This window comes from Rattus norvegicus, chromosome 6, assembly GCF_021556685.1.
Source record: "Rattus norvegicus strain SHRSP/BbbUtx chromosome 6, alternate assembly SHRSP_T2T, whole genome shotgun sequence".
Classification (NCBI taxonomy): Eukaryota; Metazoa; Chordata; class Mammalia; order Rodentia; family Muridae; genus Rattus; species Rattus norvegicus.
The window spans coordinates 108233365-108246729 of NC_141539.1; positions in this window are offsets into that span (position 1 = coordinate 108233365).

The following is a 13365-nucleotide window of genomic DNA, read 5'->3' on the forward strand; positions in this document are numbered from 1 at the left end:
GCCCCCTTCTTCTATAAAGGGACAAAACGGCAACCAACAGATTGGGAAAAGATCTTTACCAATCCTGCAACCTTGTTTTTGAAGATAGTGGAGCTCAGAGAGGTGATTCTGCATCTTCTTCAAGCCTACTCAGAACACCGTTGTCTGCCGCTAGAGGGCGCTGACCCTGCAGCCTGAAATCAGGCAGTGCGAGCTGCTCTCAAGAGTTAGGTTTCACTGAGACCAGCACAGAGCAAAAAGCTAGCAAGGAAGCAAGCAAACAAACAAAACGGGATCGCAACAAGAGTCAGGGGACTGGTGACAGGAAACAGCCAACGACAGATGGGAGGGACACCCAAAGAAGTGGGAGATGCCATCATCAAGTGGTAATGCCCTCTCTGACATACTGGGCCAGTAGCCCGTCCCATCCCTTGGAGCACCTGGTTTAGCTGGCAACTTGTACTAAAGGCAGGCATCTCTGTGAGATTGTCAATGTCTTCTTTAAGCATCCAACACAGCTTCTTTCATAGGACGGATTTAGGAACACAACTGTTTGTCCCATCCAGGCATTTGACATTGTGTGGATAAGACAAAACAAGAAACTGGCTTTCAGCTCCAAGGTCTAAGTCAAGTGTTGCTCTTCTCTGGACCTTTCCAGGGCTTAAGAAGAGTTGGGAGGCTCTGCAGGGGCAGAGTTTCTCTGTTTACAGCATGTCCTATTGTCCTAGCTGAGTTTGCGGAAGGAAGCGTTTTCTTAAGGCTTCAAAATAAACAAGCAAGTAGGATGTGATCAAAAGCCATCAACTAAAAGGGTCCTTGGAGAAGATCCAAGCAGGACTCTTATCAAGGTGGGGCAGCCTTCCCCAGCAGCCTGTCAAATCAGCAGTCTGTCAAATGGATAGCAAGCTGAACAGCAAGCTGTTAGGTCTGGGAGAGGCTTCCGTCACTGCTGGGCCACATCCTTTGCTTTAAAAACTTGAAAGCACCAGCAAGATAGAATGACTTATCCAAGGTCACCATTGCTGACTTGGAAACACCACTCTGCCATCCTGAGAGCTAATTGAGATTTTAAAATAGTTGACTTACCAAAGTTACATATCAGCAAACCTAGTTTTTCCTAAATGTTTAAAAATTTATGTCATATTTTGTTATGTATTAAAGGATCCTTAACTAACTGAATAAAATTATGTCAAATCTTTTGCCTTATAAATATATACTCTTGCATTTTGATTAAAACATTTAAGTGAGTAAGGCAATCTTTATAAGTCCTTAAACATTGCATATAATAATAATAATAATAATAATAACAATAACTTCAGTAAACCTAATAAGATTGTCAGTGGTGATCAAACTTTGCCAGTAAATTTTAAAAGTTCTCTTAATACATGACATATGCACTGAAAAACCAATCTAATTTTTTTCCATTTGTGTGTGTGTCTGTTTGTGTGTGTGTGTTTGTATGTGTCTCTGTGTGTTTGTGTGTGTGTCTCTGTGTGTATGTGTTTGTGTGTGTGTTTGTATGTGTCTGTGTGTGCGTGTTCATGTGTGTCTCTGTGTGTGTGTTTGTGTTTGTGTGTGTGTGTGTGTGTGTGTGTGTGAGTGATTATGGATGGGTCCTGTGTCTTTAGGGATGGGTCAGGTCCTTGGCTTTGACAGGCTAGTATCTCTGATCGACCCCAGGGCCCACAATCGAAGCTTAAATACTTAATCTTTTAAAAATTACAATCACAAGTTTAAAGTGCTATTATCTGAGGGGCTGGGGATTTAGCTCAGTGGTAGAGCGCTTACCTAGGAAGCGCAAGGCCCTGGGTTCGGTCCCCAGCTCCGAAAAAAAAGAACCAAAAAAAAAAAAAAGTGCTATTATCTGGCAGACAGCATACTGCATCCAGTATTTTAAATACTTTAAGTACAAAATGTACAGATTGTCTCAGTCGTCCTGACTCCATTCTCAGCAAACGGTGGTGAGTCCCTTTTTTAATGGGAATCTGAAGCCTCCAAGGTGATTGTGGCACCAACCCCACTGAGAAACTGTTACAGTGCAGGGCTGTGGAGAAAGAATCTGGCAACCTGCAGTCTCAAGATGCTCAGCGCTCCTGAGCACACACATTCCCACTGCAACGGTCTCCTTCCGATGCCCACAAAGTAAAGCTTGCTCTTTCTGCTTGCTTGCTGCTTCCTGAACTTCCCCATCTTGTCCTGGTCTGTGAAGGGCACCTGCAGGCACTCTCTGTGGGTATCTTTGGCCCTAGTGTCCTGTGATCTCTGATTCTAACATCCCTTTAGAGGTGGTTTCTACCACAAGATGTTTTCCTTTGGCCTTATGGTCAGTCTTTGGGCAGTTTTCCTAAGTAGCTGGTGACAACACCCCTCTCCCTCTTGGAAAGGCACCTTTCAAATTGCCTTATAGTGTACCCCCAACCCCCCGTGCCCAGCTCCTAAAGCTAATGGCCAGGTAGGGTATAGCCAGCCTTGTTCTGTTCCTGATCTTACAGGAGAGACGTTTTAATCAAACACTTTATAAGACAACAAAATTTCTAGTGTATTTTAACACTTTGTATTTTACTTATTTATTTTTGTAGAGTGTTTTTGAACTCAGGACAGCCTGTCCTGACCAGCCACAGAAATCAAACCAGAGCAGTATATGTTTCAAATGGATTCTAAACCCTTTAGCAACTTTATTTACATAAGCAAATATTCAGCTTGGCAGAACTCTTGTGTATAGCAAATGTTTCAATCTTGGGCTACTTTGTGGAAACCTACCCGGAGTTGGTGCAAGCCTACCTTCAGTGTTAAAAAAATGACAACCAAAAGAAACAATATCTTGTGGCCAGGTGGATGCATATAAATATCTAGTTCTTGACAATAAAACAAAACAAAACACCAAAAACTAAAAAAAAACCCAATCCAGTTATAGCCAGATGTGGTGGTTTATGCCTGTAATCCCAGCACTTGGGAGGCTGATGCAGGAGGATTGCAAGTTTAAGGCCAGCCTGGACTCTATAGTGAGACAGTGTATCCAAACAACAAGATATGTGTGTGTGTGTGTGTGTGTGTGTGTGTGTGTGTGTGTGTGTGTGTGTGAAAATACACAAATGAAATAACTGGTCATACCAACCAGTGTTCCCACATGGTTCCCTCTCTCTCCACTAGATGGGGTTTGTACTCTGTAGTTGGCCACACTCTTGATTCTTCTTTAGTGCCCCCTTGCCCCGTCCCCACCCCAGGTCATCATGTGAGATCCTCACAACCTGTTTCTTATAATAGCATCAAGAGGAATCATTGGGGCTGGCAAGATGGCTCAGAGGGTGAAGATGCTTGCTGGCAAGCCTGACTACATAAGTTCTATCCCTTGACTCAAGGCGAGGTCGCATTCCTGAACATTGTCTCCCGATCTCTACTTGTGCAAACACAAATAAATAAATTAATATATTACTTTTTAAATGCGGGAATATTGTCTTATCAAAAGCTGAAAATGGCTGCCAGGATCGCATACTCTGTGTGTAAAGTACAGGCTTTTCCGGACTTTTAACAGGTGTGGTCGTCTCAGCCTGGCTTTGACTTTGTGCTGTGCTGGCTTCTGGACTTGCAATTAGCATGTAAATCACTAAGCTGCGTAGGAGCTGAGCCTGATCTTTGGTTTCACAGCTTGCTGTGACTTAACTCTTGTGCAGTGGTGAGAAGGAAAATACTGAATGCAGCTCCAACAGCCTTCCATTCAGGTCAGTTTCCATTTCAGACAGCACCTAGATCTGTGGGTCACGACCCCTTAGAGGGAGCTGACTGACCCCTTCACAGGGGTTGTTTAAGACCACTGGAAAGCACAGGTATTTACATTATGATTTATAACAGTAGCAAAATTACAGTTATGAAGTAGCAATGAAAATAATTTTCTGGTTGGGGGGTCACCATGACATGAGGAACTGTGTTGGGATGGGGGGATGTCGCAGCATTAGGAAGGGTGAGAACCGCTGTCCTAGGGTGAGCTCTCCTTCCAAACTTCCAAGTCAGCTGCACTATCTGCACTTCACACACATTTAATTGTCTTTGCTGCTAGCGTTTTCTTCTCCAATCTCCCTTGAAATAATTGAGTTATTGCACTACAAGTGTCTCTGGTGAAGGGAGACTTAAAGCTAATAGAGATATGAACGCAGAGGTCTCAGTGTTCCCCTCAGGAGATGAATGGGGAGTGTAGTTGGAGGGCGAAGACAATAAGCCAAGGTAATGTCTAACCCGGCTTGAAAGGAGGCTCTGTAACTGGGGAAGGGGAGAGAGAAAAGTCCCAGGGTTCTCGATTTGAAAACTCATTCTGATGAAAGGAAACCATTAGAAAAGGCTTGGTTCTTAACTTTTGACTTAAAGATTAAAAAAGAGAACTTAGAAATAGTTCAAACTTCAGTATGGGCAGAATTATCCCTAATGACTCATCTTTTTAAATAATAATAATAATAATAATAATAATAATAATAATAATAATAATAAATTTTAAAAATCAAGGTGGAATTTTTTCATTGTGGAACCTAAGCTATGTTGACCTCACTACGGAGTTCACACTGGTCTTGAACTTACAATCTTCCTGGCTCAGTTTCTTGATTGCTGGGATAACAAGCAGATGCAACCCATGCCTAGGCATGGAGTATGTACTTTAAGGGGCCAAGGAAAAGGAATGTTTCCTTGCAAAGGTGAAAACTGGGCTAGAACAGAGCTGCACCCTTCAGACCGTGGATGGAAAGGACCCCAATTCAGGGTCTGAGAAGCAGGCAGCTCTGGTAGGTTACTGTGTTTGTTCAGTTTTCACCCTTGGGACAGTAATTCAGGCAGGCTAACTTGGTAAGGATGAGGCCGTCTGTGTATCTCACCCTCTGGGAGAGCCAAGGAAGCGATGTCAGCACCAGCTCAGCTCTGGGCGAGGACCTCATGGAGGGAAAGGTGCCCAGGAGGGCAAGATCAGATAGCCAAGCAGAAAGCCAGAGGCCTGGTGTTCCACAATCCCTTTTGAGAACATGGCTGCTTGCTCACAGACCTCCTACTGAGTCCTAAATGTTGCAACACCTCTCAGTGTTACAGCCCTAAAGGGTAAGCTTGTAGCAATGGACCTTTGGGTGACACTTTGAGCCATATCCTGAACATGGGAATCGCCATAGTGACTTTTGTTTGATCCGGGCTGCTAGGCAGGCTTTATAGGGTAGAATCCTACTTAATGAGTACAATGAACAAAATCAATCGATTCTCAAGACGTAACCCAAAGCCACCACGTTAGAGGCTTCTTCCCAAGCCCTGCCTCACGCTCACTCCAGGTGTCTACCTTTCCTGACTTGTAAAGATGGGGAAAGCCTCAGGTTTCTTAGTCCCTCTGAGATTTAAAATAACAACCTCCAAGCAGAACAAAACAAGCAAACATCCTTTTGACTGAGGTGAGTTATGAAATCTGTTAGATCTCAGCAAGTTATGATGCTCGGTTCCACAAAACAGTCGGAAATCTAGCTACCTTTTGAGGAAGAGTCTCCCCTCCTGGTAGGTCAGGCCTCTCCAAAGAAATGATTGTGGGTCCCCTGACAATGTGTTGTTGTTGGTGTTGTTCTTATGTCAGTCAGGGGCCGAGCAGAAGGCAGTCCTTTGTTCATCCTGGCTTGGTGGCCAAAGCTGTTTTATGCCTAGGACTCATAAAAATCAAATCAAGTCAAGTCAAATCAAATCAAATCCAGGCAGCACAGCATAGAAGAAAGGCAGACAGAGACCTGGAGACTTCAACGCTAACCACAGACGTGCCCGCCAGTGCACGACATAGGCGGGCAATAGGCACTCGCTTACCAACACTATGTGTGCCCTGCTGCGTGGATGAAGGATGTCATCCAGGAGCCTGTTAGCCCAGTGGTCAGCCTGCATCGGGAGCCGCCACAGTGTGTGAGTATGGCGGTCAGACGGGAGAGAAAGAGAAGCAGAGCGGCTTGAGTGTTATGAAGAGAGATGGAACTGGAGGCTCGAGGGTTGTGAGCTGCCAGCCCTGCCACCAGCGGCCATGCTGAGGTGCCAGCCCAAGCTGCCTTTGAGCGCCACCTCTGAGTTTGTAGCTGTGCTGTGACAGGGGTCAGTGTTGATGTTTGTGGTTTGTGTTACCACTAGAGCACATGGGAATGTCCCAGGGCAGCCGCTGCAATGGTATGATTGTCTAGGGGCTGTGCAGAACTGACCCTGCTTCTCACTGGATATGGTACTCTGGAGAGCTGGCCCCATCTCTCATCACTGGTGGAACTTTGCAGAACGGGCCCTGAGGGCGTGAGTGTGGGAGAGCTGAGCCTGCTGCTGGTCTGTTCTGGGGTGGGACGGGTACAGAGGCGATGTCCCCACCACCACCTCTGGAAGTGAGGAGAGCTACCCACAGGTCCATGAGGTTGGGAGAGTGGGGAGAGTCCTTGCCCCTCATTAGCTATAGCACTTGGGAGAGTGAACCCGGTACCTCTCCTGGGCAGCACAGTGCTGGCCCCAGGGAAGGGGGAACGGGAGAGCCAGCCCTGAGGAAGAGCTGGTCCCACCACTTGTCTGCCATGAGGTAGCATGGGTGCAGGGGTGATGCCCCCAACCCTACCCATTACCACCTGCAGCAGTTGGGAGAGCTGGCCCTGGGGTCATGAGAGTGGGTAAGCTGGCCCCATCCCTTGCCTGCTGCAGCACTTGGGAGAGTAGCCCCTCTGCCTCACCAGTAGAACTGGCCCTGGTAGAGCCTCTCCCCCGCCCCCACTTCCTGCTCCAACCAGCCCTGAGCTGCCCCAAAGGGCAAGGGTGTGAGAGTTGGCCTTGTCATTTGTCCGCCATGAGGTAGATGTGGGGTGATGTCCCTATTCCCCTTGCCACCTGTGGTAGTCACAGTCAGAGCTGGCCCTGAGGGCATGAGAGTAGGAGTGCTAGCCCTGCGCCCTCACTGACTGTAGCACTCAGAAGAGTGGGCCCTGTACTTTCCCTGGGCAATAGAGTGTAGCTGGCCCTGCTAGTGAGGTGAGCCATCCCGGGAGGTGTAAGAGCAAAAGAACTGGCCCAGCACCTCCCAGCTGCAGCACTTGGGAGAGTGGGCCCAGTGCCTTGACTGGGCAGCTGTCTCTGGCTCTGGAGGTGTGGCTGCTGTTCCCTGAGAGCAGGAGACTGACCCTGCCTCCTGCTGATAGCCACACCAGGAGGCCTCACCAGCGCAGAGCTGGAGAGCTTGCCCTGGTGGTGTGGTGGGCTGATCAGCTCTTCTACCATCCTGGCCCCGGTCCAGGACTCTAGTTGGCCCATCCTAAAATCTTTACCATCTGCAAAGGGATGAGATGTGTGAGAGGACTAGCCCTGCTGATCCAAAGCTGCAGGGTCTCCATGACACAGGGCAACAACAGGATAACCAGGAGGAGTCCTGATGAGGATCCAATATTGATGGAGTCACAGAAGCCAGAGCCTCGAACCAGACCAATGACACATTGCAATGAACATTTGCAAGTAAAGATGTGTGGACAGAGGGATATACTGTGGGACACACTGGGACAGGCTATAGCTTCCGTAATGAGATGTTTTCTATGCCTTTGTGGGTGTTGTTTGGTTTTGCTGTTTTCATTTGTTTTGTTGTTTGTGTGTTTTTTATTTGGTGGGCAGGTTGCAAGGGCAAAGGGCAGATGTGAGGGGATGGGGAGATGGGCAGGACTGGAGTGCATGATGGGAAACTCATAAAAATAAAAAGTTAAAAAAAAAAGACCTTGACTGGCTGATTCTGTGTCACATGGCTATAGGGTGCCCAGATAGCTGGTAAAACGTACTTCTGTGTGTGACCGTGAGGGTGTTTCTTCAGAAGGCCAGCATTCCAATGGGCATATCATTCACTTATACTGGTGATGTGGACAATCTATCATCCAGTCCACTGAGGGCCCAGATAGAGCAAACAGAGGGACTTTGTACTGGGGGGACATCTTCCTCTCCTGCATGGCTGTAGTGCTCCTTGTTCTGGAGCAGTGGTTCTCAACCGTCCTCATGCTGCAACCCTTTAAAGCAGTTCCTCATGTTGTGGTGACCTCCAACCATAAAACCCTTTTTGTTGCTCCTTCATAACTGTAATTTTGCTACTGTTAGGAGTTGGAATGTAAATTTCTGATGGTCTTAGGCAACCCTTGTGAAAGGGTCATTCAAGCCTCCAAAGGGGAAGCGACCCACAGGCTGAGACCACTGTTCTAGGCCTTCTCCTCCTGCTCCTCTTCCTCCTCCTTTTGAGACAGGGTTTCTCTTCATAGCCTTTGTTGTCCTAGAACTCTGAGAACTGCCTACCTCTGCCTCCCGAGTGCTGGATTAAAGGCATGCATCACCACTGCTGGACTTGTTCTAGGACCTTCTGAGACTGCTCTGCAGGTTCACCGGCATTCGGACTTGGGCTAGAGCCATACCATCGACTTTTCCTGAGGCTCCAGCTTGCCGACAGCAGATTACTGCAGAGTGGGAAACCACTCAGCTTCCGAAGCTGACTGGGCCGATCTTTGATAAGATTTTGTGTGATTCACTTATATGATTATAGAAGCTGAGCATTCTCATTTTGTTTATATATTTAATTGTTAGGAGTAATGTATGTATAACAAAATGCACTGCGTGTGTAGAACACGTATACTTATATGCATAAAACAATTCAGAGTAATATATATTTATATGCATAAAACAAGGCATATAATAATATATATATATGTTTATATACTATATGATCAGCACATACTATTGGTTCTGTTTCCTTGGAGAATTACTCGAAGACTGGATTCTTCAAGATTTCTAAAATTAGCAGTCATATAAATGTTCCCCACCCTCCCTCCTCAGTTTGTCAAACAATTTCTGATGATTTTAAGGTGAAACAGGAAAAGAGAAGGGAGAAGAGAAGACAAGAGAGATCTTACCAGATAGGCACAGACTTGGAACAGGCCTAAGACTAGGAAATACAACTTAAGGAGCTCTCAAAACTAGTACTAAAGTAAGAAACGCTGTAGTGAAAAATTAAAAGAAACTAAAATTAGCATAAATATCCAAACAGTCAAAATGCTGAACTTGAACTGAAGAAGTTAACCTTTGACTTCCCAACACATTTTTTTATAGATCTTGAGTGATCATGTATCAAATTCATATGGAAAAACAAAAAGCCCATGAAAGCTAAAACACTCCTGAACAATAAAAGCATTTCTGGAGGAATCACTGTCCCTGATCTCAAGTGGTACTACAGAGCAATAGTGATAAAAACGGCATGGTATTGGTACAGAAACAGACAGGTTGATCAATGAAGTCGAATTGAAGACCCAGAAAGTAACCCATACACCTATTGGACACTTGATGCTTGACAAAGAACCCCACACCACACAGTGGGGAAAATGAAAGCATCTTCAATAAATGGTGCTGGTCTAACTGGATGTTTGCATGAAGTAGAATGCAAATAGGTCCATACTTATCATCCTGCACAAAACTCAAGTCCAAGTGGATCAAAGATCTCAACATAAAAGTAACCCTACATCTGACAGAGGGCTAATATCCAAAATATATAAAGAACTCAAGAAGTTAAACTCCAACAAACTAAACAACCCAGCTGAAAAATGGGGAGCAGAGCTAAACAGAGAAATCTCAACAGAGGAAACTCGAATGGCTGAGAAGTACTTAAAGAAATATTCAACATCTTTAGCCATCAGGGAAATGCAAATCACAATGACCCTGAGATTCTACTTTACATCAATCAGAATGGCTAAGATCAAAAACCTCAAGGGACAGCAGATGCTGGTGAGGATGTAGAGAATCCCATTGCTGGTGGGATTGCAAATGTGTACAGCCACTATGGAAATCAATCTGGAGGCTTCTCAGAAAATTGAAAATAGTTCTACCTGAAGACCCAGCTATACTGCTCTTGGGCATACACACCCCCCTCCCAAATGCTCCACCATACCACAAGGACCCTATGCTCCACTATGTTCATAGCACCTTTATTCCTAAAACCCAGAAACTGGGAACAACCCAGATGTCCCTCAAACAAAGTATGGATACAAAAAATGTGGTTCATTGACACAGCGGAATACTATCCAGCTATTAAAAACAGAGATATCATGAAATTTGCAGGCAAATGGGTGGAACTAGAAAATATCATCCAGAGTGAGGTAACCCAGACCCAAAAGGACATATAGTTCATATTCACTACTTAGACGTGGATATTAGCCATAAAGTACAGAATGCCCATGATACACCCCACAGACCCAAAGAAGTTAAACAAGAAGGAAGATCCAAGTGAGGATACTTGAATGTCACTTAGAAGGGTGAATAAAATAGTCATGGGAGACAGAGAGAGGGAGAGAACTAGGTGGGAGAGGGGAAGGGGAGGGGAATGTGGGGAGGTCAGGATCAGGTATGGGGAGAGACAGGAGAGAGGGATAGAGGACCAGGAGAATGAATGGAAATCTGCAGTTGCCAGGGGTGGGTGTTGGGGGGAATCTCTAGGAAGTCCCAGTGACCTGGGATGGGAGAGGCTTGAAGGGATCAATCTGGGTGATCTTAGCCGGGATGCCTAAGAGTGGGGACATGGAACTTGAAGAGGCCACCTCCTGTAGCCATGCAGGACCCCCAGTGGAGAGGTAAAAATACCAACCCATCCACGAGATTTCAACCCAAAATCTGTCCTATCTAAAAGAAATAGAGGGATAAATAAAGATAGAACAGAGACTAAAGGAATGGCAAACCAATGATGGACTCAACTTAAGACCCAACACTATTAATGCTGTATTAATATGCTTGCAGGCAGGAGCCTAGCATAACTGTCCTCTGAGAAGCTCTACCCAGGAGATGACTGAAACAGAAGCAGGCACCCATAGTCAAGCATTGCATGGAGATTGGGTACCCTTACCGAAGAGTTGGGGGAAGGGATTGGAGGCTCTGAAGGGGATAGAAACTCTTCAGGAAGATTAACAGTGTCAACTAACCTGGACCCCTGGGAGCTCTCACAGACCAAGTCACCAACCAAAAAGCATACATGGGTTAACCAAGGCCCCTGGCACATATGTGGCAGATGTGCAGCTCAATTTTCTTGTGGGTCCTCCAACAACTGGAGCAGGGGTTGTCCCTGCTCTTGTCTGACTGTCTAATCAGTTCCCCGACAGGACTGCATTGTCTGGCCTCAGTGAGAGAGGATGCCTCTGAGGCTGTAAAGACTTGATGAGCTAGGGTGAAGAGATATCCATGGGGGGGGGGAGTGGAGGTGGTGGTGGTGGTGTTGGGGGAGGGGGGGTGGTGAGGTGGGGAGGTTGGGGGGGTCATCCCCTCAGAGGAGAAGGTGAGTAGGGAGAGAGAGGAACTCTGTGAGGGGGACTAAGAGGGAGGCAATATTTGGGATGGAAATAAAAAGAATTAGAATCGAAGCGAGAAACATTGTAAGAAAAAACTACGATCAAAATGCTGAACTTGAAATAAAGAAGTCAATCTTAAATTATTTTATGCTGACACTTACATCAAGAGAAACTGTGGACACAGCAGTTCTCCCAGGTAAGGAAAGCAGCGAAGTTGATTTAGAGAACACTATTGATGAGTTCGTGTCCACTAAAGCCAAAGAATTAAAGTGATAATAAATCTATTTTAGGTATAAATAAAATATTTAAAGTAATGTGGTTTCTAGATACTTCAGTTTTTCCATTGTTTTCAATAATGTTAATGTTCTGAAAAAAATTAAGCATCAAAATAATCCACATTAAAAATGTATACAGAGGACACTTCTTTCACATCAGGTGCCAATATGACTTGATACAGCGTCATTGTCTTGTCTTTATTTAAAATGAGGATACTTTGTTCATAGAGATGTTTTCCACCTTACTCTTGATTTTTAAAAACACTGTAGCAAAGTGTCTTAGTCAGGGTTTCAATTGCTGTGAGGGGACACCATGATCTCCACAACTCTTAGAAAGAAAAACATTTAATTGGGGCTGGCTTATAGTTTCAGGGGTTTAGTCCATTATTATCATGGCAGGAACATGGCGGCATGCAGGCAGTCATGGTGCTGGAGGAGGAGGAGCTGTGAGTTATAGATTTGGATCCACGGGCAGCAGGAATAGTGTGATACTGGGCCTGGCTTGAGCATTTGAAACCTCCAAGCTCATCCCTGGTGATTCATTTCCTCTAACGAGGTCACACCTACTCCACACCTACTCCAACAAAGTTACACCTTTTTTTTTTTTTTCCGGAGCTTGGGACCGAACCCAGGGCCTTGCGCTTGAAAGTTACACCTTCTAATAGTGCCACTCCCTCTGAGCCTCTGGGGCCATTTTCACAACGTATCATTTCTCCTTTAAAAATAACTTTATATAAAAGCTTGCCAAAAACCCCACACCAAAATGAACATTTATCTTGATGGTCGTGGGCTTAGGTTTTGTCCATGTGTCACAAAACTATAGTTACCCGGGAAGAAGGAGCCCAGTGGAGGACGTGCCTTCACAGGCTGACCTCTGGACACATCTGTGGAGCATTTTCTTGATTAATGATAGACAGGGGAGGGCTCAAATCATGAGCGGTATCACCCTGGCAGGTGGGCCTGGTTGTAAGAAAAAAGCTGAGCAAGCCAGAAAGCACTGTCCTCTGTGGGCGTTGCTTCAGTTCCTCCCTTCAGGTTCCTGCCTTGGCTCCTGTCTTACCTTCCCTGATGGCGGATCATTGCCTGTAAGGGGAAATAAATCCTTCCCTTCCCTGAGTTGCTTTTGGTCAGGGTTTTATCGTAGAAATGAAGAAGCAAGTGAGTGGTGGTGTGTGTTCATGTATCTTTTAGCTTTGTCTCGCCTGAAGCGTCTCTCCTCCCCCGCCCCCACACATGCTGGCGTGGTGGTTGATGGCGGGCTAGGCAAGTGTGGAGGCTCGTTTACCCCTGCCTGCAGAATTGGTTTTTTAGCTGAGCATATGTGTGTGCCTTGTCTTTATACACTCCTGACTCCTTTTCTTTCATCATCCCATTGGGCAAAGTCTATAAGCCACTCCTGAATTACTCTGACGGGCTCCCCAACTTTCCCAGAGAGCAGGATGGAGGACCTGTTGCTAGGGGTTGTTTGTAATTTACCATGCCCCTTGGGTTACTGTCAGTCTCCTAACGGCCTTTCTATGTTCCAGGGCCACACGTAGGGCACAGCATTGTGTTACTTGCTGTGCTTCCTTGGGCTCCTCTTGGATCTGACCGTGCCTTAGATTTCCCTTTCTTCTGATCATCTCAATAGCTCTGAGGAGCGTCTGTCAGGTAGTTGCAGGATGTCCCTCTATTGAGACTTGCCCGAGAGTTTTCTCATGAGTATGTTGGTGGTATTGGCTTTTGGCAGGATATTCCCGAAGTATCTTTTCTTTTATCATGCCATCTCATTAGGGGTAAGAACTGTCAGCGTGATTTACAAC